The sequence below is a fragment of the Coregonus lavaretus genome (genome assembly GCF_964263955.1).
Source record: "Coregonus lavaretus genome assembly, contig: HAP1_SCAFFOLD_733, whole genome shotgun sequence".
NCBI lineage: Eukaryota > Metazoa > Chordata > Actinopteri > Salmoniformes > Salmonidae > Coregonus > Coregonus lavaretus.
The window spans coordinates 28,203-34,228 of NW_028158973.1; positions in this window are offsets into that span (position 1 = coordinate 28,203).

Here is a 6,026-nt window from a genome sequence, read left to right on the forward strand (position 1 = left end):
AACTACATGATTCCATATGTATTATTTCATAGTTGTGAAGTCTTCACTATTATTCTACAATGTAAAAAATAGTAAAAATAAAGAAAAACCCTTGAATGAGTAGGTGTGTCCAAACTTTTGACTGGTAGTGTATGTCACAACAGGTCTAAATATGTGTCATGACAGTGTTATGACCATTTTATGACAAGTTATGTCAGTTATGACATGATTATGACGCTGGGTGTCAAGTAAAGTGTTACATTTACGTCATTTAGCAGACGCTCTTTTCCAAAGCGACTTACAGTTAGTTAGTGAATGCATACCAAGTCACATAATAAGTTGCATGGACTCACTCTGTGTGTAATAGTGTTTAGCATGATTTTTGAATGACTACCTCATCTTTGTACCACACGCATACAAATATCGGTAACGTCCCTCAGATGAGCAGTGAATTTCGAACACAGATTCAACCACAAAGACCAGGGAGCTTTTCCAATGACTCGCAAAGGGCACCTATTGGTAGATAAAACAATTTTAAAAAGCAGACAGTGAATATCCCTATGAGCATGGTGAAGTTATTAATTACACATTGGATGGTGTATTAATATCCCCAGTCACTACAAAGATACAGGTGTCCTTCCTAACTCAGTTGCCGGAGAGGAAGGAAACCGCTCAGGGTTTTCACCATGAGGCCAATGGTGACTTTAAAACCATTACAGAGTTTATGGCTGTGATTGGAGAAAACTGGGGATGGATCAACAACATTGTAGTTACTCCACAATACTAACCTAATTGACAGAGTGAAAAGAAGGAAGCCTGTACAGAATACTGAAAACTGTTTTCTGCCCCTCCCAAAAGATAGAATTTGTAGATAATTGGCCCTCTTTCTGGGACTCACCCACAAACAGGACCAAGCCTGACCTGCTGATGAGGGACGGACTCCATCCTAGCTGGAGGGGTGCTCTCATCTTATCTACCAACATAGATAGGGCTCTAACTCCTCTAGCCCCACAGTGAAATAGGGTGCAGGCCAGGCAGCAGGCTGTTAGCCAACCTGCCAGCTTAGTGGAGTCTGCCAATAGCACAGTCAGTGTAGTCAGCTCAGCCATACCCATTGAGACTGTGTCTGTGCCTCGACCTAGGTTGGGCAAAACTAAACATGGCGGTGTTCACCTTAGCAATCTTATTAGGATAAAGACCTCCTCCATTCCTGCCATTATTGAAAGAGATCGTGATACCTCACATCTCAAAATAGGGTTACTTAATGTTAGATCCCTCACTTCAAAGGCAGTCATAGTCAATGAACTAATCACTGATCATAATCTTGATGTGATTGGCCTGACTGAAACATGGCTTAAGCCTGATGAATTTGCTGTGTTAAATGAGGCCTCACCTCCTGGTTACACTAGTGACCATATTCCCCGTGCATCCCGCAAAGGCGGAGGTGTTGCTAACATTTACGATAGCAAATTTCAATTTACAAAAAAAAAAAATGGCGTTTTCGTCTTTTGAGCTTCTAGTCATGAAATCTATGCAGCCTACTCAATCACTTTTTATAGCTACTGTTTACAGGCCTCCTGGGCCATATACAGCGTTCCTCTCTGAGTTTCCTGAATTCCTATCAGACCTTGTAGTCATAGCAGATCATATTCTAATTTTTGGTGATTTTAATATTCACATGGAGAAGTCCACAGACCCACTCCAAAAGTCTTTCGGAGCCATCATCGACTCAGTGGGTTTTGTCCAACATGTCTCTGGACCTACTCACTGCCACAGTCATACTCTGGACCTAGTTTTGTCCCATGGAATAAATGTTGTAGATCTTAATGTTTTTCCACAAAATCCTGGACTATCGGACCACCATTTTATTACGTTTGCAATCGCAACAAATAATCTGCTCAGACCCCAACCAAGGAGCATCAAAAGTCGTGCTATAAATTCTCAGACAACACAAAAATTCCTTGATGCCCTTCCAGACTCCTTCTGCCTACCCAAGGACGTCAGAGGACAAAAATCAGTTAACCACTTAACTGAGGAACTCAATTTAACCTTGCGCAATACCCTAGATGCAGTTGCACCCCTAAAAACGAAAAACATTTGTCATAAGAAACTAGCTCCCTGGTATACAGAAAATACCCGAGCTTTGAAGCAAGCTTCCAGGAAATTGGAACGGAAATGGCGCCACACCAAACTGGAAGTCTTCCGACTAGCTTGGAAAGACAGTACCGTGCAGTACCGAAGAGCCCTCACTGCTGCTCGATCATCCTACTTTTCCAACTTAATCGAGGAAAATAAGAACAATCCAAAATTTCTTTTTGATACTGTTGCAAAGCTAACTAAAAAGCAGCATTCCCCAAGAGAGGATGGCTTTCACTTCAGCAGTAATAAATTCATGAACTTCTTTGAGGAAAAGATCATGACCATTAGAAAGCAAATTACGGACTCCTCTTTGAATCTGCGTATTCCTCCAGGGCTTAGCTGTCCTGGATCTGCACAGCTCTGCGAGGGCCTGGGATCGGGAGAGACACTTAAGTGTTTTAGTACTATATCTCTTGACACAATGATGAAAATAATCATGGCCTCTAAACCTTCAAGCTGCATACTGGATCCTATTCCTACTAAACTGCTGAAGGAGCTGCTTCCTGTGCTTGGCCCTCCTATGTTGAACATAATAAACAGCTCTCTATCCACCGGATGTGTACCAAACTCACTAAAAGTGGCAGTGATAAAGCCTCTCTTGAAAAAGCCAAACCTTGACCCGGAAAATATAAAAAACTATCGGCCTATATCGAATCTTCCATTCCTCTCAAAAATTTTAGAAAAAGCTGTTGCGCAGCAACTCACTGCCTTTCTGAAGACAAACAATGTATACGAAATGCTTCAGTCTGGTTTTAGACCCCATCATAGCACTGAGACTGCACTTGTGAAGGTGGTAAATGACCTTTTAATGGCGTCAGACCGAGGCTCTGCATCTGTCCTCGTGCTACTAGACCTTAGTGCTGCCTTTGACACCATCGATCACCACATTCTTTTGGAGAGACTGGAAACCCAAATTGGTCTACACGGACAAGTTCTGGCCTGGTTTAGATCTTACCTGTCGGAAAGATATCAGTTTGTCTCTGTGAATGGTCTGTCCTCCGACAAATCAACTGTACATTTCGGTGTTCCTCAAGGTTCCGTTTTAGGACCACTATTGTTTTCACTATATATTTTACCTCTTGGGGATGTTATTCGAAAACATAATGTTAACTTTCACTGCTATGCGGATGACACACAGCTGTACATTTCAATGAAACATGGTGAAGCCCCAAAATTGCCCTCGCTAGAAGCCTGTGTTTCAGACATAAGGAAGTGGATGGCTGAAAACTTTCTACTTTTAAACTCGGACAAAACAGAGATGCTTGTTCTAGGTCCCAAGAAACAAAGAGATCTTCCGTTAAATCTGACAATTCATCTTGATGGTTGTAAAGTCGTCTCAAATAAAACTGTGAAGGACCTCGGCGTTACTCTTGACCCTGATCTCTCTTTTGACGAACATATCAAGACTGTTTCAAGGACAGCTTTTTTCCATCTACGTAACATTGCAAAAATCAGAAATTTTCTGTCCAAAAATGATGCAGAAAAATTAATCCATGCATTTGTTACTTCTAGGTTAGACTACTGCAATGCTCTACTTTCCGGCTACCCGGATAAAGCACTAAATAAACTTCAGTTAGTGCTAAATACGGCTGCTAGAATCCTGACTAGAACCAAGAAATTTGATCATATTACTCCAGTGCTAGCTTCCCTACACTGGCTTCCTGTTAAGGCAAGGGCTGATTTCAAGGTTTTACTGTTAACCTATAAAGCGTTACATGGGCTTGCTCCTACCTATCTTTCCGAGTTGGTCCTGCCGTACATACCAATACGTACGCTACGGTCACAAGACGCAGGCCTCCTAATTGTCCCTAAAATTTCTAAGCAAACAGCGGGAGGCAGGGCTTTCTCCTATAGATCTCAATTTTTATGGAACAGTCTGCCTACCCATGTGAGAGACGCAGACTCGGTCTCAACCTTTAAGTCTTTACTGAAGACTTATCTCTTCAGTAGGTCATATGATTGAGTGTAGTCTGGCCCAGGAGTGTGAAGGTGAACGGAAAGGCTCTGGAGCAACGAACAGCCCTTGCTGTCTCTGCCAGGCCGGTTCCCCTCTCTCCACTGGGGTTCTCTGCCTCTAACCCTGTTACAGGGGCTGAGTCACTGGCTTGCTGGTGCTCTTTCATGCCGTCCCTAGGAGGGGTGCGTCACTTGAGTGGGTTGAGTTACTGACGTGATCTTCCTGTCTGGGTTGGCGCCCCCCCTTGGTTTGTGCTGTGGTGGAGACCTCTGTGGGCTATACTCGGCCTTGTCTCAGGATTGTAAGTTGGTGGTTGAGGATTTCCCTCTGGTGGTGCGGGGGCTGTGCTTTGGCAGAGTGGGTGGGGTTATATCCTTCCTGTTTGGCCCTGTCCGGGGGTTTCTTCGGATGGGGCCACAGTGTCTCCGGACCGCTCCTGTCTCAGCCTCCAGTATTTATGCTGCAGTAGTTTATGTGTCGGGGGGCTGGGGTTAGTTGGTTATACCTGGAGTACTTCTCCTGTCTTATCCAGTGTCCTGTGTGAATTTAAGTATGCTCTCTCTAATTCTCTCGTTCTCTCTTTCTCTCTGAGAACCTGAGCCCTAGGACCATACGTCAGGACTACCGGGCATGCTGACACCTTGCTGTCCCCAGTCCGCCTGGCCTTGCTGCTATTCCAGTTTCAACTGTTCTGCCTGCGGTTACGAAACCCCTACCTGTCCCAGACCTGCTGTTTTCAACTCTTAATGATCGGCTATGAAAAGCCAACTGAGAGACCTGAGCCCTAGGACCATACGTCGGGACTACCGGCCGTGGTGACTCCTTGCTGTCCCCAGTCCGCCTGGCCTTGCTGCTATTCCAGTTTCAACTGTTCTGCCTGCGGTTATGGAACCCCTACCTGTCCCAGACCTGCTGTTTTCAACTCTTAATGATCGGCTATGAAAAGCCAACTGAGATTTATTCCTGATTATTATTTGACCATGCTTGTCACTTATGAACATTTTTGAACATCTTGGCATGGTTCTGTTATAATCTCCACCCGGCACAGCCAGAAGAGGACTGGCCACCCCTCATAGCCTGGTTCCTCTCTAGGTTTCTTCCTAGGTTTTGGCCTTTCTAGGGAGTTTTTCCTAGCCACCGTGCTTCTACACCTGCATTACTAGCTGTTTGGGGTTTTAGGCTGGGTTTCTGTACAGCACTTCGAGATATTAGCTGATGTAAGAAGGGCTATATAAAATAAAATTGATTGATTGATTGAATACAAATATTCCCAAACATGGATCCTGTTTGCAATAAGGCACTTAAGTAAAACTGTTAAAAATGTGGCAAAGAAAGTAACTTTTTGTCCTGAATACCAAGTGTTATGTTTGGGCCAAATCCAACACTGAGTACCACTTCTCATATTTTCAAGCATGGTGGTGGCTGCATCATGTTATGGGTATGCTTGTCATCGGCAAGGACTAGGGAGTTGTTTTATGATACAAATAAATGTACTAGAGCTAAACACAGGCAAAATCCTAGAGGAAAACCTGGTTCAGTCTGCATTCCAACAGACACTGGGAGATGAATTCACCTTTCAGCAGGACAATAACCTAAAACACAAGGCCAAATATACACTGGAGTTGTTTACCAAGACGACATTGAATGTTCCTGAGTGGCCTAGTTACAGTTTTGACTTAAATCGGCTTGAAAATCTATGGCAAGACTTGAAAATGGCTGTCTAGCAATGATCAACAACCAACTTGACAGAGCTTGAAGAATTTAGAAAAATAATAATCCAGGTGTGCAAAGCGCTGAGAGATTTACCCAGAAAGACTCACAGCTGTAATCGCTGCCAAAGGTGGGTTGAATACTTATCTCATCAAGATATATCAGGGTTTTCTTTTTCCATTAATGTTAGAATTTTTCTTCCACTTTGACAGAGTACTTTGTGTAGATCATTGACATTTAA